Below are 24,317 nucleotides of genomic sequence, written 5' to 3' on the forward strand. Positions count from 1 at the left end.
ATGATCTTGTCCTCAGGTTATTCTGGTTGCATCTTAAGTTTAATTTTACATGCAATATATCTGAATAGGTCATAACTGACTTAGGAACACTTTAATATTTCACAAAAGAGAATGGCACACAAAATAGGAATTAGTACATAACAGAAAATGTTATAAATGTATAACTCTAAATATCTAATATTTCCACAAGACATGAGAATATTGTTTTTCAAACCATTATTTACCAGTACATAGGCATTGAATCAATGAATAGCCATTTGTCATTGTTCTCAAATTGCACTGTCTCTCAAGTATAATGTGTTCCTTAATTACTCCTAAAACAAACTTAAGTCATGTTTATGTGAGATCAAGGAAAACGTTTTTGAAGATTTTATTTATTTGACAGAGAACACAAGCAGGGGGAGCAGCAGGCAGAGAGAGAGGGAGAAGCAGGCTCTCCACCAAGCAGGGAGCCTGATGTGGGCTCAATCCCAGGACCTTGGGATCATGAACTGAGCCAAAAGCAGATGCTTAACGAACTGAGCCACTCAGGCACCCTGAAGATGTTTTTGGGTAAAAAAAAAAATAAACATCCAAATCCTTTTGCATTTGCATTTTTAGCATAAATGAGGTCATTTTATGCATATAATACTGAGACATTTTCACTTTAAATTGATGGTGAATATTTCCCAAGCCAGTTCATATAGTTCTACTTCATTCTTTTTAGCATAGGGTGTCTTAGTATGTATATACTATAATCTAACCATTTCCTACTGATGGGCATTAAAATGTTTCTAGTGTTTCACTGTTACAAACAATGGCATCTCTGGGTGATTGTGGATTGTTTTGACTTTTCCGTATTTTCTAAAATTTCATTTATAAGAATTATGAAAAAATTTTGTTTTTAAAAAGATACCAATGTATCAGATGCATAAGATAGCCAGAGATAGGTTACTTATTATGTAAGTAGGCTGTTCACATTTGGTTTTAATTCTGCTCCCCATTTTATTTCAAAATGTTTGTTTCTAAGGGGAGTCTTCCAGAAAAAAGCCTTCTGATTGGCCTTTTATTCACCCTACTTTTACTCCAGCTAGGCAAACAGTATAGGAGTGAGGGAAACATTTTGGGTAAACAGTTAAGAACTGGCTGGAAATAGAATCCTTATTTGGAGAACTTTTAAAGAAATACCTTCTTGCATGTGGATTTATCTATCAGAGAACTTGGATTATTTTCTTGTTTAAAAATGTACTCCTTGTTAGAAGTCAGGATAGTGATTACCCTTGGATGGAGAGAGAATAACTGTTAGGGGTCCCTGGGAAGGACAGACTTCCAGGCTGCTGGTCATGTTGTTTCTTAAAAAGGGTACAAAGTTCACACAGATGTGCTCACTTTGTGAAAATTCATCTAGCTCTTTACTTTTATTTCCTTTGCTTTTCAATATTATGTTATTCTTCAAGTACAACTTAAAAAAAATAAAGGACCGTGGAGTAAAAGATGATGTCATTTTGACAAACTCAAAGGAATCAATGAAATAAAGGATGAGGCAAGAGGACTTGTAATTTGAGTAGTTTCAGGACAAAATTCTATCTATATAGCATTCAAAAAATGAAAAAAGGTGGCTAATGACAAAATTTCCACATCAAATAATATTTTTGTTCTCATAAAAAATTTAACAATACTGCAGGCCTTGGCTATTATTCATTTGTCTTATGCATAAAGTGGTCACTGTTAATCTTTCCCAGGTGAATCCCTCCACCTCTATACTTGATCTCTCACCCCTCAAATCCACCAACACTGTACTACATCAATTAATCATGCCCAGTCGTGGCCTTTGCACTGGTTCCTTTACCTCAACCTGTAAAAAATCTTCAAATCTCTTCCTATCCTGGAAAAGATCTCCCAACAACCAGGTTCCTTTCCCAGTGTTTGTCCTCATCTCTTGTCATTTCTTCCCTGCTTGCAGTCTTCATTTACTCTGTTTTTAACTATCTGTTAATTCCATGCCACTAAAAGTGGTTATGTTGGTCTATTGTACTATTACAGGGTTATCATAATTATTTATGTCTTGCCTACCCCCACATTATCAGACTAGCAGCAGTGAAGAGACTGCCCATACTTATTCATCACCATAGGAGCAGAACCCAAGTACAATGTCTTCCTTTCTGAAAACTGTATTCATTGTTACCACCAAGAAACTCTTGAGTAAATGACTCCCCGAGAGCCATGATATAAGAGTACATTCCACCTCCTTCCTCACTCCACCACTGCCTCTCTTCTGACTCAAGCTCTCCTAGAGTTGGTTAGTCCTGTAAACTCTGGAATTTATCCTGCCCACCACCATATTCCCAATAATTGACAAAATGCCCAACTCCTGGCAGAGGCTTCTTAGGTCTTCCTCTAATAAATGAAATGAATGAATAAATAAATGAGTGAAAAAGAAGTGTGGAAGTGAATCTGAAGTATATTGGCAAAGTTTTTGGAGCTGGTACATATATAAGACATTTTTAGTTTTCATTCTTTGCTGTATCCTAGACAAGAGCAATGTTTTTCAAACTACTCATTAAGATCAATTAGGAAGTTGTGAAATCAACTTTGTGAGTCATAACTGACTTTTTGAAATTAAATAGAGTATGATAGAACAAAACAAGAATAAGATGGAATGGAATAGAAAATAAAATATCTGAATTGCAGGTGGCAAAGGAAAGAAATATTTCCATAACACTTTCTCAGTTATATGTTTACATGTAAATGCCTGTTCTAGATTTCAATTTAAAATATTTCTTGTGATGTGTCAGGCTCAAAAAATTGGAAAGCTACTGCTCTAGTAATCTGTGCAAGATAGAGTTAATGGAACTTCCAAAAGTAGGTAGCCATGAGAGAAATTAGGTTATCATAAAGATCAGCAAAGTTTGAGCTGCTTATTTCTTTATTATTTTTTGTTATCTTTTGGTATTTTTGGCAGCACAAAGTCTTCTAAACAAGTTAATCTTCAACTCAAAGTCACAGTTCATTTCAAAATGTCCAGAAAAACTTCTTGAAATAGGAGATAGATAAATCGGGATCCCTGGGTGGCGCAGCGGTTTGGCGCCTGCCTTTGGCCCAGGGCGCGATCCTGGAGACCCGGGATTGAATCCCACATCGGGCTCCTGGTGCATGGAGCCTGCTTCTCCCTCTGCCTGTGTCTCTGCCTCTCTCTCTCTGTGTGTGACTATCATAAATAAAATAAAAATTAAAAAAAATACTTGCTACCAATGTTTAAAAAAAAAAAAGGAGATAGATAAATCAACTATCTGTATAGAATGTATTAATGTACCAGTCTGACAATAACACCTTATACAATAGGACTTGGAGTAAAGATAGCATGCGCTATTTTTTTTTCTTGTTGAAAAAATAATTTCAATATATTTTAGATACATATATGCCATTTAATATAGTTTAGGAATATTTTTACTTGATTTCAATTCTCTAAAAATGTTCCAAGGTTCAGGTATGCCCTTACATTTTCTTAATTCTTTAGCAATTTCTTAATGAAATCTCCTTTTCCTTTAATATACCTAATTTTCTTGCTCTCCTTCCAATCAGATTGAGCTGGTGACCTTCACTCTAACTGGTCACTTTGACTCTCTCTGACCATGTTACCCTGTAGTTGAAAGTTACAGTATAGTACCTGTTATTGGATCTTGCTCTGGACACCCGTGTCTGGCAGGAGGCAATTCTTAGAACCCCAGACAGAGATAAGGGATCATGCGATGGCTTCCGTCATCACATGGAATGCGATGTTGGGAAAGCAGGTTAGGATGACATGCTTGCCCATAAAAGTAGGGCTGGGTTAGCTCTGCCTTAATCACATGGACAAAGAATGGGAGGAAGGATGACATCAGAGATCTTGAGAAGACAAAAGACTGAACAAAACAAACAAATGTATCCCCCAGGAGGTCTCCCAGCTTCTAGACTCCATTGCACATCAGACTGTTTCTCTAGACAGCTGACTATTGAATGCATGAATGAACTATACTGATGTGCAAGGCTCAGTTGTCACATACTCTGTTCATTAAAAATATTTTCTTTTAAGACCTCCTACATCCAGATTGCATTTAGGAGGAAAGAAAGGCTGAAGCTGTCAAGACATAGAACCAGACCAGACAGGTAATTCCAAACACTTTTCTTTCAGGTGCACAAGAGAGCAGTTTTTTGCCATTTTCTCAAAACCATTGTCTTCATAAAGGGAAGACAATGAAGGAACATTGATTTCAGGTGTGGTGAGATTTCTGTCATTGGACCTTTTTCAGTATAGGCCATGTGATTATTGTCTGAAGTGTGAGGAAAAGAATGCCAGCATTGAGGGTTGGGGATAAGCCCACAGCTCTGAAGCCATTTTATCTCTTAGAACCTGTTTCTAGAAGTTCTCCCAAATCACACAAACAAGCAAAAGGTGTTCCAACTCCCTGGTACCACTGAGGCCCTGAGTTATCTGTTAAAGGCCTGAAGCCACTTAGGGTGCTCTCTGACAGCCACTGATTTTTACAGATGGCTAGAATGACTCATAGGGAAACACAGCAATTTTGTGCCTTTACTATTTGCTTCTTGTGCTCTTAGAAACCTATACAAGAAAAGGATTGAACGCTATAAGCTTTGTATATGAAAGCCCTATAAAATATATTTCAGGGAAACAGAGGAGTTATTGTTTAATAGGCACAGAGTTTTAGCTTTGCAAGATGAGAAAGTTCTGGAGATCTGTTTCATAACAATATGAATATATTTAACCCTGCCAAACTGAATACTTAAAAATGACTAAGATGGTAAATTTTACGTTGTCTTTTTCACCATAGTAAAACTATATTTCATCATGTGTTTCTTAAAATACTATTTAAGTAGGAACATTAGATAAAGTGTCTCTTCCTTATTCTTCAGTAGTCCCCAGGTTCAGAAATGGATTACAAACCAAGTCAGGTATTTCAAAGTTGTGTGCCATGTGGGTGTTATCCTAAAAATAAGAGTAGTTATAAGAATCCAGGCACACGTGAGCTTTCATGGTCTTATTGAAGCTGCTGCCTGGGTGCAAAATACGATTAGTCACCTCTCCCAGTAAATACTCAGAGCTGCGTGTAGCCCATGGGCTAGGATGCAGTTTTCATGGGTGCCTACTCAATGGTTAACAATGAAGAGCTGTGAGCCAGAAAAGGAACTTAGTGAATTTTATAATATGTGAAGGGATATGGCATAGTTAGTGGTAATTTCATTATCTCTTTTGCCACTCAAGATAAAAGAGATTAGTGTAAATCAGAAAATTTTCCCAGTTCTCTAGGTTGAAGTGTGCCATGATACTTGGAAAGTTCATTCTTACAACATGCGACTGGATAAGATGATAATGTAGACAGCATCCAGGCCAGAGCTGGTACATAGCACAAATTTTTATCTTTTATTATGTAATTACCTACAACAGTAGATACTCAATACATATTTGTTAAATATGTGAATAATGGGAATGTAAACTAGTGCAGCCACTATGGAAAATAGTATGGAGGTTCCTCAAAAAATTACAAATATAACTACTATATGATCCAGCCATTCCATTTCTGGATATTTATTCAAAGAAAATGAAAATGCTAAGTTGAAAAGATATATGGACTGTTTTCATTGCAGCATTATTTACAGTAGCCAAGTCACAGAAGCAACCCAAGTGTTCTTTGATAGATGAGTGGATAAAGAAGATGTGTTATAGAGACACAACTCAGCCTTAAAAAAGAATGAAATCTTACTATTTGCAACAACATGGATGGACTTAGAGAGTATTACACTAAATGAGATAAATCAGGCAGAGAAAAACCAAATACCTTATGATTTCACTTATATGTGGAATCTGAAAAAAACAAAAACCGCCCCCCCAAATCAAAAAGCAATGGAATAGAAACAGACTCATAAACACAGAAAAAAACCTGGTTGTTGCCAGAGGAGAGGGGGTAGATGAAATAAGAGAAGATTAGGAAGTATAAACTTATAGAACAAGTCACAGGGATGAAAAACATAGGGAATATAGTCAATAATGTGATAACTTTGTATGGTGACAAATGGTAACTGTAGTTTTCATGATGAGCACTTCATATTAAATACAATTGTTGAATCACTGTGTTGCAGAGCTGAAACTGATATAATATTGTATATGAACTATACTTCAATTAAAACATTTTTTAGTGAGAATGGGGAAAATTAACAAGGCAGGAAACCACAAATGTTGGAGAGGATGCGGAGAAAACACTGTTGGTGGGAATGTGAAATGGTGCAGCCACTCTGGAAAACTATGTGGAGGTTCTTCAAAGAGTTAAAAATAGATCTGCCCTACGACCCAGCAATTGCACTGTTAGGGATTTACCCCAAAGATTCAGATGCAATGAAACGCCGGGACACCTGCGCCCCGATGTTTCTAGCAGCCATGTCCACAATAGCCAAACTGTGGAAGGAGCCTCGGTGTCCATCGAAAGATGAATGGATAAAGAAGATGTGGTCTATGTATACAATGGAATATTACTCAGCCATTAGAAACAACAAATACCCACCATTTGCTTCAACGTGGATGGAACTGGAGGGTATTATGCTGAGTGAAGTAAGTCAATCGGAGAAGGACAAACATTGTATGTTCTCATTCATTTGGGGAATATAAGTAATAGTGAAAGGGAATAGAAGGGAAGGGAGAAGAAATGAGTGGGAAATATCAGAAAGGGAGACAGAACATAAAGACTCCTAACTCTGGGAAATGAACCAGGGGTGGTGGAAGGGGAGGAGGGCGGGGGGTGGGGGTGAATGGGTGACGGGCACTGAGGGGGGCACTTGACGGCATGAGCACTGGGTGTTATTCTGTATGTTGGTAAATTGAACACCAATAAAAAATAAATTTATTATAAAAAAACATTTTTTAAAGTAACTTTTAGGGGAAAAGTAGGGGAAAAGGGTTCAGTAAATGTTAGCTAACAATGTCTTAGATTGCTAACATAAAAAAAATGCACCCCATGGAAGATGTGACAAAAGCTGAAAGAACTGGAGCAAATTGCAGTTCAAGATATTGTGCAGTGGGGACACCTATGCAGCTAGGTGGTTGAGTGTCTACCTTTGGCTCCGGGCGTGATCCTAGGGTCCTGGGATCGAGTCCTGCGTATCAGGCTTCCCAGAAGGGAGTCTGCTTCTCCCTCTGCCTATGTCTCTGCCTCCCTCTGTGTCTACCATGAATAAATAAATAAATAAATAAGATTTTTTTAAAAAAAATATTATGCACTGGGAAACTGGCAAAAAATCCGCATGAAATAAGCAGGGCAGTGAGACTTAAGAAAGATAATAAAAAAAGAGGTAGCGTTTGGAAACCTGGGGACACAACGATATGTGGTGACAGGCTGTGTTGATAGATAGTATTCTCACACTAACACATGTAGCTCTTAGACTTTCGGTTTTTTCTCCATGACTCAGTTCCTTCAATATTCACTTAACACACATTCAGTAAGTGCTCAGTGCTGTGCTTCCTGGGAAGATCTGAACATGTGTAAAACCTGGGCCCTGTCATTTAAAGAGCTCGCAATGAGGGGGGAGTGTGGACACACAACAAAATATGATGTAATGACATAACACAACACAACATAATATAATATATAAGTGTCCACATGGAAGAAGGATGTGAGCAATGTTATCTAGTTAGTATGAGGGATGGAAGAGGTGGAAAAGGTTTCCACGAGAAAGCAGTACTATTTCTAACGAGCCTTTGGAGTGGGAGTTTGCCAGACAGCTAACTAAAGAAGATAGATGAAAGAAGGAAAAAACCCACTTTAATAATAAATCACTAGTAGTAGTAGTAATAATAATAATAATAATAATAATAATAATAAAGGCCTATCATGCACCAGGCATTGTAGCAGACATTTGTCACACACTCTATGTTACATTACGTAATGTTTCAGTGACCAGCACGTGCAGCTATACATCTTTGGGAACCCCAAGGAAAAGAGGAAGAGGGCCTGGTAGAAAAGACAAGCAAAGGGTTTCCCATCCCTGGAGCCTCACCCCTCTGATTCCTCTGGGATCAGATTCCCTCTGCCTACTTCCCTTCCTTTCTCCAGAGCCTTAGGTTTCATGCAGAGCCAGAGTAACCCTCCTTACTCATTGCACCTAGAGATATTCAGCTCTCAAAAGCAGAGGCATCTCAGTCCAGGAAGAGCAGCAGTGGCGGGGACAAAGTGTAGAAGACAGTGACAGTGATTCTCACCTTTCTCAGTCACGTGGCAAACACTCTCAGGATGCCCTCCTTCATGGTTCGGCTCCAGTATTGCAAGCACTCCGACCCCAAATATGCATACTCTGTAGAAATACTGTCAGTATGCCCTGACAAGTTCTCAAAGAGTCTGCACACATCAACCACTTGTCTACAGCATGACAAGCTGAGGAAGAAGTGCGTAAACACTGAATAAACCTCCAGCTCTCTAGGATGGATCCTAGCAGGCCTAAGCCTGGGGCAAAGGATTCTACAGTCCTGTTTAACCACGGAGTTTCTCTTCGTCCTCCTCCTCCTCATTCCCTTGGAAATTAATCATGAACTGCAGTCTCACAAGGCTTCACCTACTCACTGCATTTCATACTATTACTCTTGCCATCACCTAAGAATAAGAAGAATCTCAACTTGGCTTCTTGTATGTCCTCCCTCCATCCAGGATTCTGCATGACTCTTGGTTGAGGCTCAGTAAAATACAACTTTAAAAAAGTTATCTCAATAGGTCAATTTATAAGACATACTATATGAGTGGGCATATGAAAGGATGCGGACTGCAGGCTCTGTGCAGCGGTTCCTATTTGAGCTCCTCAGAATCCCTCGAAAGGCCTGTTAAAACACAGACTTCGGGGCCCCACCCTTCCTGCACCTTCCCACCCCCCACACCCGTCCTCAGCCAGAGGACCCAGAGGATTCTGGGTGGGGCATCCCAAATTCACATATCTTAGCAAGCTTCAGGTGATGGTGCATTCTTTGAAAATCACTATTTAGGGTCATGAGGTTTAGTTGACAATTGAACCAGGGTGTGGGAGATGTTTGGCTTGTTTAGCTGCAGCCTCCGATGCAGATAGTCAGAAATCTAATTTAGAGATCATAGTTATCTGCTGAGAGAAACATCTCAACCATTGTCCTTCCATGTCAGAATGTTTGGCAAAGGAACTACAGTAGAGGCTTTTAGAAGCACCACCTCTTTAGTGAGAAAATAAAACAGAAAAGACAGCCAGCCAGGGCATTGGTTCCTGGAGAAGGTGACAATCTGTATATCTAAGTGCAATTAGCGTTCATGAGATATGCCATCGTGCTGATGCAATGTTGGGTCCAGGTTTTTTGTGCCAGTCTCCCAACCTTGGGATGGAGGGTGTCAGAGGTTTTGTTGTGTAGCAGTGTTACTCCCCCAGGCTCCAGAATCTTACTTGGACCCCAGAGTGTTGAGGCTGGGCCTCAGGCAGGGTTGAAAACCACCATCTAATACTGAGCTCAGAAGCAAACTCGTGATACCAGAATCTGAGAGACACTTCAAGAAAATCTCAGGAAAACCACCAGCTTTATAAAGGAGCTTAGGGAAGGGTGCGGGAGGCACACAGACCCAGGTTTAAGTTCAGCCTTGCATTTCATTTGCTGCATTGGAAAATTTCTTAAATACTTAGTCTCTGTTTTCCTTATTTGTGATTGTCAGACATTGAGGTGGTTTTTATTTTCTGTTTTTCACAGTGGTGTACAATACCAACACATACATCCTCGAATTAATCTATTACTATTTAGAAGAGAATCTCAGAAGCTACTTCCGTTGGCCAAAGGTATGAATCCGAGGCATATGGTCATATTGCCTTCCTGACAGTTTCCAGCATTTTACATACATTGACAGCAAATGAGAGTGCTCATTTCTCAGCATCCTAGGTATCAGGCGACAGTTCATTCAAAATTCTTGATTTTTGTAGATTTTACATAACCATATGCATCCCATTGTTGTGTTCCATGCACTGTAATTACTAATGAAGTGTGATATTTTTACACATTCGTTGGCCATTTCTATTTCTTTTTTTGTGAATTGCCAGTTTATGACCCATATCTATTTTTCAGTTCATGTATTGGTATTTTCCTTACTGTCTTCTAAAAATTCATTATACCCACAGAACAGTAATTTTTTTTAAGATTTTATTTTTAAGTAATCTCTACACCCAACGTGGGGCTCACACTCACAGTCCCAAAATCAAGAGTTGCATGCTCTACCAACTGAGCCAGCCAGGCACTCCAGTAAATCTGTCTGCCATAAATTCGTAAATTTTTGTCTTTTTATTTTTTATCATGGCTTTTTATACTTAAAAGCTTTAAGATTTATGTGCACTGAATAATTTCAGATGCTCTTTGAAAGTATTTGTGGCATGCATTCTTAATGATTTGGGGGGGGGAATGCATTTACATGTACATAGACTTTCTTTGGACCTCATCCATGGAAGGTTAGATGTGCAGATACTAGAAAGATATACAAAGTATAGAAAAGCCAGAAATGAAGTTGCTGGGTTTTTTAAAAAGATTTTATTTATTTATTTGACAGCACAAAAACAAGGGGAGAAGCAGCAGAGGCAGGGGGAAAAGCAGGCTCCCAGCTGAGCAGGGATCCCAGTGCAGGGCTGATCCCAGGACCACAGGATCATGACCCGAATTGAAGGCAGACACTTAACCAAATGAGCCACCCAGGTGCCCTGAAGGAAGTCACTCTTAAACATTTAATTATAGAACTAATGTTTAATGTTTAGTCTAGAAATGTATGGTATATATATATTCATACATATATATATGAATCAATATAATTCTTTTTGAGTAATTTCAAATTTTGAGTATACTTTTACATACTTGCATCGAGTATTTCTGGTGTTTAAATATTTAAATAAAACTTTTTTTAAAAAGATTTATTTATTTATTCATAAGAGACAGAGAGGCAGAGACACAGGCAGAGGGAAAAGCAGGCTCCATGCAGGGAGCCCGACGTGGGACTCGATCCCAGGACTCCAGGATCATGCCCTGAGCCAAAGGCAGGTGCTAAATCGCTGAGCCACCCAGACGTCCCAAACATTTTTTTTAAAGATTTTATTTGTTTATTCATGAGAGACACAGAGAGAGACAGAGACACAGACAGAGGGAGAAGCAGGCTCCATGCAGGGAGCCCAGTGTGGGACTCGATCCTGAGACCCTGGGATCACGGCCTGAGCCGAAGGCAGACACTTAACTGCTGAGCCACCCAGGCGTCCCTAAATAAAACATTCATTGATAGAGATGATGAAATGTATTTTTCCTGGGAAGTAGCAAATGCAAACTACACCAACAAAATATTCCACACTTGTGTTTATTCAAGCTAACACAACAAGGTAAATATGAAGACTAAATACTGTTTTTTTAAATTTGTATACGTCTTAAGACTCATTCTCTCACACGATTCCGTAACGGTGGAGGGATCATGGGGAACATTTTCCTTACCTTCAGGTAAAAGAATCTGATGTTTTACCAAGAAAAGCAGCATGTTAACTTGAGGATATGAAAAAATATCAGCTTTCCTTTCCATAACACAGAGAGCTGATAAGAGGAGGGATTGAGATAATGAGGAATAAATTCCTGGTTCTCTGAATTGTCAAATTTGTAAATAGCCAAATACAAAAAAAAAAAAAAAAAAGCCTAGGGAAATATTAAAACACATAAGCCCTATCACTGTACTTTAAAAACAATCTTGCTTTGCTCCAAGTTACAGGCAGGTAGAAGCCCGTGGGGGCAGACCAGAGTTCTGATTATAATCACAAGGTCTATATTTCTAAATTATATACAGGGTTTAACACACTAATACCAACTCAACCACCTAGATTTCTGTTCTCCTCCCTCCTTCCTAACATAGAGTGAAGACCAAGAAAGGACACTGATTGGCCCCATCTTGAATTGTAGGGATAAAAAGGAACATTTAGGGGAACTGAACACCAGAATTATCACAATGGATTGAAGAAAGACAGAAGCTGTGGTGAGATTTTTTTTTTCAAGCAGAGTTTTTTTTTCATTGAAGTGTAATGCATACAGAAAAGTATACACATTTTACGTATAGGGTTTGATGAATGTTTACAAAATGAAAACACCCCTATGACTATCACCAAGATCAAGAAATGAAACATAACATTTGAATTTTTAAAAAGTTCTCTTAGGTCTTTTTTTTTTAATTTTTTATTTTTTATGATAGTCACAGAGAGAGAGAGAGACATAGGCAGAGACATAGATAGAGGGAGAAGCAGACTCCAAGCACCGGGAGCCCGATGTGGGATTCGATCCCGGGTCTCCAGGATCGCGCCCTGGGCCAAAGGCAGGCGCCAAACCGCTGCGCCACCCATGGATCCCCAGTTCTCTTAGGTCTTAACTGGCTTCATGTGAGACTCTTTTGGGGCAGTATTCTATATGTGCTACTTCAATAAATAAATTTCCTTAAAATGGTAAAATTATAATCACCAGTGCTAGTAATCAAAGAGTTAATTTAGTCTTTTAAATAATAAATACAGAAATCTTTTGGTTTTCAAGAATTCTCATTCTAAGAAATATTCATTTTAAAAAAATAGAAGGAAGCAAAAAGGATGTGAAACTATTCTCAGATTCTAAATGTCTCCCCACCATTTGTTGTTCAGTAGTCTGCACTCTATCTGTCCCCGTGTCCTGGGGTTTTCTTCATCACCTTATTCTCTACAGTGCTATAGAATAAGCAATGACTTGATAATTATCTTTTATATGTTGCTGTATTTTTATTTTTACTTAGAAATAAAGTTATAATTGTAACAAATAATAGCAATTCCAATATGTTTTAGCAAAAGGGAAGAGGCTTATGTTTTTTTTCCCAAGGAACTATTTTCTTTTTCTTTTTTTTCACCTGTCTCATATTTTATTGGTTAAAAACCAGTAACGGGGGCTCCTGGGAGGTTCAGTGGTTGAGCATCTGCCTTTGGCTCAGGTCATGATCCTGGGGTCCTGGGATCGAGCCCCACATTGAGCACTCTGCTCGGCGGAGGGCCTGCTTCTCCCTCTCCTATGCCTTCGGCTCTGCCTACTTGTTCTCATGCCATCTCCCTCTGTAAAATAAGTGAAATCTTAAAAAAAAAATGTTTTAAATAAAAAACAAGTCACAGATTCTATCCTTACTTAAGGAGAGACCCGAGTAAGTATTCTCTAAAGTAAAAGTACTATATGTTTGTGTTAAAGTTTTGGAAATACCAAAAGAAATTATAAAGAAAATGAAATTGTCCACAATCCCATCAATCAGGAATAACAACTGCAAATGCTAAGACTTTCCAGGTTTTAATTTTTCTGTGAATATATACTTATTTTGCACAAAATTAAGAACCTCTTTGAATATATACTTCTTTTGCACAAAATTGAGAACCTCTGCCAGTTACGTATACTGCTTATACTCACTTATCTTTACAATCTTACGTGTTTCTCATCAGAAAAACACATAACAAGAAATGTAAGTGAAATTAAACTCACATGCTACTCAGTAGTAGTTCACCTTGAGCAGAAGAGGAAGGCTATAGAAATAGAGCATCTCTGTGGAACCAGAAAGAAACAAAACAAAAAGTTCTAATGGCCAACTCCACCTGCAAACCCATAGATCTCATTTGGGGAATGATAAATCTCAATAATAAGAACAGATAAAGAACTTAGTGGAGCTTTAGAGAGATTGACATTTTAGCCAGTTTCTCCATGAAGTGTCACAGGTACACACATAAGCTATACAACAAATGGGGAATCCCTGGGTGGCTCAGCGGTTCAGCGCCTGCCTTCAGCCCAGGGCCTGATCCTGGAGACTGGGGATCTAGTCCCACGTCGGGCTCCCTGCATGGAGCCTGCTTCTCCCTCTGCCTGTGTCTCTGCTTCTCTCTCTATGTCTCTCATGAATAAATAAATAAAATCTTAAAAAAAAAATGAAAAGCTATACAACAAGCACTTTCTGTATTACATTTTATCTCTTGTGGGAAATTAATAAGAGTCCACCTAAGAAATCATTTAAAATGTGAGATAACTATTTAGAGAGTATTCTGAGATTATTCTCTAGGACTGTCTTTCCACAGTTCATGGGTTTCTCTGCAATTCATAAACATGAAGCACAGTTTCAAAGGTAACTGAATCTGTTAAAAAGCAAAGTTAGATTTGAACATGACAAATTCAGATGTCAAGACTTGTAATGGAGGAGGATATGACAATAAAATTGTTATCAACTTGTTGGGACTGAAACCAAGGTGAAAGCATACTAAACTCAGATCCTCTGATATGGATTTCTTCTAAATAAATTGCCAAGCAATCTTACTAACAATTTGGGGATTTGCTTACTTTATGAGAAATGTTGAAAGGAAAATAGAGGGCTATTTTAATAATTTTGAATTGAGGGTGGCCTTTCTTTTTCTTTCTTTCTTTTTTAAGATTTTATTTATTTATTTATTTATTTATTTATTCATTCATTCATTCATTCATTCATTCATTCATTCATTCATTTTATTTGAAAGAGAGAGAGAGGCAGAGAACATAGCAGAGGGAGAGGGCGAAGCAGCCTCTGCTGAGCAGGAAGTCTGATCCCAGGACCCCAGGACAAGACTGAGCCTAACACAGACTTAACGACTGAACCACCCAGGTGCTCAGAGGAAAGCCTTTCTATACAAGACACTAAAGGCAGAAGCCTAAATTTAAAAATCCATACAGCAAAAAGGTAATAGATAAAAATATGTTAAAAAGGTTTTTTGACTGTATGTATTGTATCACAGAAAAACATACCTCTGTCCACTGCAGGGTTTGTTTTTTTTAAGATTTTATTTATTTATTTATTCATGAAAGATACAAAGAGAGAGAGAGGCAGAGACACAGGCAGAGGGAGAAGCAGGCTCCATGCAGGGAGCCCGATGTGGGACTCGATCCCAGAACTCCAGGATCAGGCCCTGAGCTGAAGGCGGAGCTCAACCACTGAGCCACCCGGGCATCCCTGTTGTTGTTGTTTTTATAATGTAATTAAATTGTTGAGCTTAATTCATTCTGTGCCTTGGACTATGCTGGCCAATTTGTAATTTGTTTTGAGTGGGATATGGATCTTGTAGAAACAGGCCTTTGTAATTACATCAAAATAACTTCTAACAAGGTTTTTATTGAATACCAAAAATTATACTTAATTGGGGTGGCAGATAAATTATAAGGATCTAGGCTAGCACTGCTCAGGAGCACTCACAGCCTTTGAAGACTCCCTAATCTAGATTTAAATTCTGATCCTATACTTGCTAGCTGGGAGTGTATTTACCTTCATGACCTACAGTTTTTAAACCTGTGAAATGGACCTAAATATCCACTATACAATTTATATGATGATTAAACAAGATAATGTATATTAGGACTTTGGCAGAGTACTTGGCAAACAAAACATTTCTGAGTACATGGTCACTATTAATGCTCAGTATTCCTTTGTGGCAGTTGCTGAATTAAAAAAAATAGCAATATTTAAGCAGTACAAACTATAAAAAAGCAGCATGTACAGAAGCTTGGGAATGTGGCTTCCCAAGACCATAATACTATGGTAACGTCTTTGTCTTCAATATCAAGTCAATTTTGTCTCAGTAAAAATATAAAAACATCAGGAAAATTTTACAAGTAAAGAAAGAAATGGAATTCATAAAATACACCACTGCATTCAGTGAACATGTTCAATTTCTGGAAAAGCGAAATCATTGTGATTCTAGACCAGAAATGAAGGTGTTCAGCCTCCTTCTAAATTTTATGGTTTTAGGATTTAGATTGGAAATGTGTGACATTCCTGAGGGATTTTCTGTACCATTCAAAGAACAGTTTTCAAGAAGGTTAGTATCTAACTGAAGGAAACTTAGGTGTGACACTGATACACTTCTTGGCAGAAAATGAGAGCTTTGAAGGGAAGCATTCAGCTATAGAAGTCAGCAAGCTCTGGCCCAAATCTGACCTGCTGCTTGTTTTTGTATGATTAGCAAGCTAAGAAGAGGGAGAATGGTTTTACATTTTTAAACGGTTGAAAAAAAATTTTATGGCATGTGAAAATTATATGAAATCAAATTTTGGTATACATAAGTAAAATTGTAATGGAACACAGCCACACTCATTTGCTAAAGTATTGCCTATGGCTATATTCCCAATGCAGTGACAGAGTGACCAGTTTTGATAGAAACCATATGGTCCATAAAACCAAAAATATTTACTCTTTGACACTTTACAGAAGAAGTTTGCTGACCACGGGACTCAAGATAAGCTTAGGTGGAAAGAAATACAAATGGCTGTTTTAATAATTTTGAAGTAGAGAAGGTTTTTCTAAACATACAATCAGGGTGGCCTGGGTGGCTCAGCAGTTGAGCGTCTGCCTTCAGCCCAGGGTGTGATCCCGGGATCCGGGATCGAGTCTCACATCGGGTTCCCTGCCTGGAGCCTGCTTCTCCCTCTGCCTGTGTCTCTGCCTCTCTCTCTATGTGAGTCTCTCATGAATAAATAAATAAAATCTTTAAAAAATAAACACAATCAAGTATAATGCGGTTGTTAAAATGATGAAGTAGAGCTATATTATTTATTAACATAAAAAGATGTTACTATGTGGTGACATGAAAAGAAGCACAGATTATAGAACAGAGCATATGATATGATCAATTGTATAAAATATAAAAATAGATTAACCAACTGATTGATGAACCAATTGATAGATTATGAAAGGGTGATAACGTATTTTGCTACCAGTAGGCATGGACACCAAACCACCAGAACAGTTACCAGTGGTAAATAATATGCTTATTTATTGCTGTATATCCCTGAAAACCAGCCCTGGAAATAGACATACATGCATAAACGTTATTTGGAAGAATATACAATAAATGATAACAATGACTGTTTCTGAGTATTGAGATTATGGGGAATTTTTCATGTCTCTTTTTATTTATTTGTACATTTCTGTATTTTCGTATGTGTGTGTGTGTGTGTGTTTAAGTAACAGCATCATTACCCTTATCAGGAAAAAAAGAAGCTATGTTTTTTTTTTATTTAAGATATTATTCATTTATTCATGAGAGACAGAGAGAGAGAGAGAGAGAGAGAGAGTGAGGCAGAGACACAGGCAGAGGGAGAAGCAGGCTCCATGCAGGGAGCCGGATGTGGGACTTGATCCCGGGATTCCAGGATCAGGCCCTGGGCCGAAGTTGGCGCCAAACCGCTGAGCCATCCAGGGATCCACAAGAAGCTATGTTTGTTTGGAAAATGAAATAAGGCAACCAACTAATCAAAGAGCACAATTTCCATAAGCTCTGAAATGGAAATGATCTTTGTTTCCTAAAATAATAAATGCTTTGATTTATATATGATTTATCATATAATATTCCGATTAAAATAAATGTTTATTGGAAAAAATTTGGAAAATATAGTAAGGGATAAAAAATTATCCAAAAGTTAACATTTTTGTGTATTTATTTACAGTTTGTGTCTTTTTGTCTTAATATTTAGATAAGATATACACTAAATTATCAAATATTCTTTGAAAATATTACTTGGTACCTAATATAATTTATTTATTCCTACATGACTGGAATATGTTTGTCTTTTTAAGATTTTATTCTTAAGTAATCTCTGCACCAAGATGGGGCTTGAACTCACAACCATAAAATCAAGAGTTGCATGCTCTACCAACTGAGCGAGTCAGACACCCCTATTCTTTCTTATAAATAACACTTTGAAAAACATTCTTGTATAAAAATCATCTCTGCTGTGGGACAGTTTTCTTGAAGTGCTTTTGGGGGGCATAAACATTTTTTAATAACTTGTGAAACATATTACCAAATTGCTTTCCAGAGAGTCTCTTCTAGGAGTCATGATAATCTCAATTAACCTGATACTTACTAATTCAGAGTATTATAGTTTTAAGAAATAACGTGATCCATTTCCTAGAATATTTTATCTTTCACCAGTTACACTGAATTATTTTTGTTTGCTTATTTGCCATGTAAATAGTATTTTGATGGCAAGTACTATTACCATAGCACTATCCTGATGATAGTTATGCAATAAATAATGGGCCAGAAATTTTATGGTTAAGGAAGAATTTTTTCTGTAACTCTCTTAATTTCTGTAGATTTTTTTTCCCAAAAAAGTGATGGCCATCTATTAATCCACCACATGGGAGTATTCTGATATTACAGTATTTTAATTTCAGTTGTTCGATCCTGGAGACCCGAGATCAAGTCCCACATCAGGCTCCCTGCATGGAGCCTGCTTCTCCCTTTGCCTATGTCTCTGCCTCTCTCTTTCTCTCTCTCTCTCTCTCTCTCTGTGTGTGTGTGTGTCTCATGAATAAATAAGTAAAATCCTTAAAAAATAATAATAATTTCAGTTGTTAAAGTGATAAAGAACTTTTGGTATTTATCTTAGGCCTAGATCATAATCATTACACTAAATCATTAAGGAAAAGAACTATATCAAACATTGATATTTGCCATTGATCTATATATCTATAAGTTAACATTCAAAAGGGCTTTTTATTTCTGTGGAATATTTTCCATGCAGTTAGTATGTGGTAGCATCAGATAACTGCAGTGGCCTGGTTGTTTACTTAAAAAAAAAACACAGGGGCAAAAAAAAAAAAAAAAAGAAAGAAAGAAAGGAAGGAAGAAAGAAAGAAAGAAAGAAAGAAAGAAAGAAAGAAAGCAAGCAAGCAACACAAGGGTGCCTGGGTGGTTCAGTTGGTTAAGTGTCTGCCCTCCACTCAGGTCATGATCCTGGGGTCTTGGATGGGGTTCTGCTCCCTGCTCCTCTGCTTCCCACCCCTCAGCCCCTCCCCAGTGGCCCTCTCTCTGTCCCTCCCCCATGCTCATGCTCTCTTGGGCACCTGCTTTCTCTCTCTCAAATAAATAAAATCTTTTTTGAAAAAACCAAACACATACACACACACACCAAAACTTTAACTTTTAATGTTTAGGCTTAGATGCTTTAATAAAGCAACTTAGAACTATGAAGGGGAGCAATCTTTTGAAACACATGTAACTAAACCTCTCTCACCGAACCTGAAGTGCTACCAAACACCATTTAATATAATCCTGATATCAATATATATATATAATCCTGATATCATCTCCAGTCTTAATTTATACTGTTTCTTCCTACATTTCTAAAATCTTATCCTAGAATCACATAGTTTTTTAGTTGTCTTTTCTCTCTCTACTTCATGTATGCTCCCAATCCTAATTAACATTCCTCCATGTACTAGAATCACTGGCTTTGGTTGACTTTTCAGTAAGCCCTGATCAGCTACAAATAGGACAGCTCTTCTGTTTTCTCATTTGACAAAACCAAAACCAGGAGCAAAAGAGGCACACGGAGTTCACTATACACTGCAACCATAGATCTTGCCAACACCCTCACCAGCAGAAAGTGGTTCTTTCAACTCTCTTCAAAGAAATTCCTAGTTGGAGAAAGAAAAAAAAAAAAAAGAAATTCCTAGTTGGTAGCATTGTCATTGGACCCAGCCACTATGATTCATTCCCTTCAGCACGGCTTAGTGATTTCTACTTTTACAAATAATTGGAAAGAGAATGCATCAAAGATAGCTTTTAGGGAGGAACTTTTTATTCATAGAACATTTAATAAATACACTCAAACATTTTTATGAACAAGGATCTAATGGGTTGCATAATAATGGTCATGTGACATTATACTAATGTGTTTGTTGAATGAATGTTAAATAATTTTAACATTGGCCCTGTCTGCCTCAAGTGTGGGAGAGTGGGGGGATGGCACCTTACATTTCCCGAGATTTGAATCCAAAGTCTGTCACCTGTAGCCATGACCCCTTGGGCAAGCTAATATCCTTAAGCCTCATTTGTAAATAGGGATAATGAAATGCTTAATCTTACTGGTTTTTAAGGATTAATGGATTAATATTAGAAAATATTTAAAGCAGAGGCTGGCATATGATAAGCACTTTATAAATAAAAGCTACTATTACTATTGTCACCCATGAATATTTTAAAATTAAGTTGGCAGTTAAAATTAAAAAAAAAAAAAAAACACTAGGCTGGGACACCTGGGTGGCTCAGCAGTTGAGTGTCTGCCTTTGGCTCAGGGTGTGATGAGTCCCACATCGGGCTCCCTGCAGGGAGCCTGCTTCTTCCTCTGCCTGTGTCTCTGCCTCTCTCTCTGTGTCTCTCATGAATAAGTACATAAAATCTTTAAAAATTAAAAAAAATTTTAAAAAACCCACTAGGCCATGAAAGCACAAGGAATAAGATAAAAGTGAAGCTGTTTTAGAGGTCTGGTTGAGGGCCTAAAGCCCCACCTACTCTACACCAGCTAACTCCACACCCAGAGAGGCATCTTCAAAGAACCCCTACAATCCTAGAGCACAGTTTGAAAATCCCTGAAGAAGGTTATTTAGAAGCGACAACAATGCTCCTCTTTTGAGGGTTGCTCTGCATTTGTTAGCCAGTTGGCTTAAATAAGAAAGATCATAGGGCAAAATGGTCAAATTTAAGGTAGAGAGTAATACACTAGGCAGTAAATTTACATGGTTACCCTTAGAATAAAACATTTTTAATTGACATTATTTTTGGCAAATAAGATTAACATTCACATCAGGTTAGTCTGAGGATGAAGTGGATCCTTAGCTTTGTATTTATATCTAAAACTGGATATAGTTGAAAGAAGTTAGCCAAAGATCAGAGAAAGGTAAACAAGGAGCTAAAGTAGTACCCGCTGAGATGAGGGTAGACAATGTGTGACTGCCTGTCAAGCACAAATGCAAAAAGAGAAAATACAATGTTCAAACAATGGATTCACTTTGAAAATTCACGTTACAGGGACGCCTGGATGCCTCAGCAGTTGAGCATCTCCCTTGGGCTCGGCATGATCCTGGGATCTGGGATCGAGTCCAGCATTTGGCTCCTTGTGAGGATCCTGCTTCTCCCTCTACCTATGTCTCTGTCTCTGTCTCTCTCTCTGTGTGTCTCATGAATAAATAAATAAATCTTTTTTTTAAATCCACATTATATATACTTTTACTGTATTATTTATTTTAAAAATGAATATTGTTACTAGCAATTTTTTTTTGTTACTAGCAATTATCCTACAAAATATTTTCTCTTTAAGGATGGATTTTTTTTTAATTTTTATTTATTTATGATAGAGAGAGAGAGAGAGAGAAAGAGAGAGAGAGAGAGAGGCAGAGACACAGGCAGAGGGAAAAGCAGGCTCCATGCACCGGGAGCCGGACGTGGGATTCGATCCCGGGTCTCCAGGATCGCGCCCTGGGCTAAAGTCAGGCGCTAAACCGCTGCGCCACCCAGGGATCCCAAGGATGGATTTTAAAATAGAAATGCTTTGGCTGTGTTTGAAGAGTTCATGCTAATTAGTTTAGTCACTGTATAATACAACAGTATTATGGTAATTTTGATCACTGTGAAGAAAAAAACAGGGACACCTGGGTGGCTCTGCGGTTGAGCATCTGCCTTTGGCTTTGGCTCCAGGCATGATCCCAGAGTCCTGGAATCGAATCTCATATCAGGCTCCCTGCAGGGAACCTGCTTCTCCCTCTGCCTGTGTCTCTGCCTCTCTCTGTGCCTCTCATGAATAAATAAAATCTTTTTTCAGAAAAAACAAAGAGTCTCTAATAAAGCTAAAGAAATATACCTAATCTGAATAATAATGATCTCATATACCAAATGGACACATTAAAGGAAAATTATTTTATTACTCACCAGATTTACCTGCTCAAACATATAAAGTTCACATGAAACTCCATTTATTCTGAAAACTTTCTAAATCACATCTTCAAATAATGAAAATTTTTGCTTGAGGAATCATCTTTCCAATATAGTGCACCTCGTGAGGCTTATGTAAGTCCCTTCTCCTGTGTCCATGAATGAGAAAGCCACATAAATGAGTTGTGGCTTTACTTCTTAGAAGCCTTGGAAAGCTTTCAACTCTGAAACTAAAATATCAAAGGGCTTAAATATATACCATACTCTCATTATCCATCCCACAATGAAAATACTTTTAAATATTCTTAAATTATTACACTAGAACTCAATTATATAGTCTTTAATTTCAATTGCTTAAGACTTGGCTTTACTGTCAGGCTTGAGTTTGGCCTTCTGCATGTACTTGTGGCTAAAAAGTAAAACTGATGCTGTTTTTTTAAGACCTGCAAAATGCAATTGTCTTATTGATCATCTCCAACAATGAATTATGTTAATAAAGGTGAGAATATAATAAAAAAGATTCCATTAAAAAGCAGGACATTAATGACAGTATGATAGATTTGGAAAATTCTCAAATCAGATTTTTCAAGTCACTTCCTTTATACATGCACAAAACAGACTTATATAGTGGCAAACAATCTAAGTCAAAAATTTTATCTGCTTGCAGAAAATACTATACATCTGCATCATTTATGCTTAGTTTCCCCAAAATGGCCATTCAAGATCTAGATTAGAGTCACAGCAATACTATAAAGAAACTGCTTACATTAAACTTAAAGCTATAACCAGTTGGCATGTCAGTGATAAATGCTTAAAGAGTGAAAACATCCTCATCTTCTCTCATATCCATAAATGGCTGAAAATGGCAATGACATTCATCACCTACTCTTAGGATTCTCAGATCTCTTCTAGGATTTTTGCTAAGACAAAGATGAAGGAATATGGTGGTAACTTTCAAACAGCATGCAATAAACTTTACAAAATGTGCTTTTCTAACTATTTTAATGGAATTTCCTGATTCATATTTCTAAAGTTCACACGTTGAAGAAAAAATATGCTAAGGAGCATTCAGTACCTAATGGCTACCCTAATAAGGACAATATTCTCATTCTTCCATCAGTGACATAAATGCACTAGGACTGTACTCATAAATTTTTTCAAAATAAGTATAAAAATAAAAGCAGCCATAATTATAAATCTATCTTGCTGCTTAAGGAGAGGAATAGTTTGGGCCTGAGGGACCTGAAGTTTTATAAGAACTTAATAAAAATGAAAAATTTCTCCCTTCTTTTAGAATATGATCTAAAATGCGATTAAAGGAAAAAGTAACTCTCATCCTCTTTGTAATACATTTTATAAAGGAAGTTAAATCGCTAAATTTATACATGTTAAAAATTACACTGCATTTAAAATCAGTTAATTATAAAATTCCTGAAAGCCCAGGATTAAGCAACATTTAAATTTTTATATCAAGCTGCAAACTTAACCTTATCTTGGAGAAGCAAGTTTAAACTATGTTAAGTGTTCTATACCAGTGCCAGCAAATTAATATTCTACTTTATGAGAATTATTTTGGATGCTTTTCCTTAAAAATCTTTTTTTGGGGGCACATGGATGGCTCAGTTTGGCGCATGGGCCAAAGGCAGATGCTCAACCGCTGAGCCACCCAGGCATCTCAAATAAAATCTTTTAAAAATTAATTTAAAAATAACTCTTGGGGATCCCTGGGTGGCTCAGCAATTTAGCACCTGCCTTGGGCCCAGGGCATGATCCTGGAGTCCCGGGATCGAGTCCCACGTCGGGCTCCCTGCATGGAGCCTGCCTCTCCCTCTGCCTGTGTCTCTGTCTCTCTTTCTCTGTGTCTCTCATGAATAAATAAATAAAATCTTTAAAAAAAATAACTTTTGGGGCATCAATTTTTTATATTAACTATTTAATTCTTAGCCTTAAGAGTGGGACGCTAAACTGGAAAAGGGTAAACAGCATGGGTTTCTGATATTTACAAGAATGAAAGTATATAATACTGATTTTAGGAATGGGGAAAAAAACCTTTTTAAAAATATTTAACTTATTTGAGAGAGAGAGTGGGAGTGGGGAGGGAGGGACAAGGAGACTGCACAGAGCCCTGTGCAGGGCTTGATCCCACAACCCTGAGATCAGGACTCGAGCTGAAATCAGGAGTTGAAGGCTCAAATAACTGAGCTCCCCTAGGAATGTAAAAATTATAAGCTCCTAAGCACTCCTCAAATATGGTATACTCACCCCTCTCTTTCAATTTCGACTGTTATGTAGACTATTACACAGAAGGAGAATCTGTGAATTAAGAGATGGAATAAGCGAATTTCAACTCTACTCAGTTTAAAGACTAGAGAAGCATCTCCAGCTAATATGACCTGCAATGTGAGGTAATGAGCTGGAGATGAACATTTATGGAATGAAATCAAGCAGAGGCGCGGTAAGCATGTGTAGAGTACTTGTTCCTAAGGTTACTACAGTTCAAAGAGTCTATTGGTCTGTCTAGTTAACAGAGATACATACATGTTAATTGATGTTGATACAGT

General features: G+C 37.6%; 1 long non-coding RNA gene across 1 annotated transcript in view; it reads left to right on the top strand.

Moving 5' to 3' along the window:
• Positions 1-21,040, top strand: part of LOC129505339 (uncharacterized) — a 33,500-nt gene extending 12,460 nt beyond the window's left edge. Inside the window, exons 2-3 of the long non-coding RNA XR_008663509.1 lie at positions 9,716-9,801; positions 20,857-21,040. This is a non-coding gene — a long non-coding RNA (uncharacterized LOC129505339). The remainder of the gene's footprint in view (positions 1-9,715; positions 9,802-20,856) is intronic.
• The last annotated feature ends 3,277 nt before the right edge of the window (positions 21,041-24,317 follow it).

This window comes from Nyctereutes procyonoides, unplaced genomic scaffold (genome assembly GCF_905146905.1).
Source record: "Nyctereutes procyonoides isolate TBG_1078 unplaced genomic scaffold, NYPRO_anot_genome, whole genome shotgun sequence".
Classification (NCBI taxonomy): domain Eukaryota; kingdom Metazoa; phylum Chordata; class Mammalia; order Carnivora; family Canidae; genus Nyctereutes; species Nyctereutes procyonoides.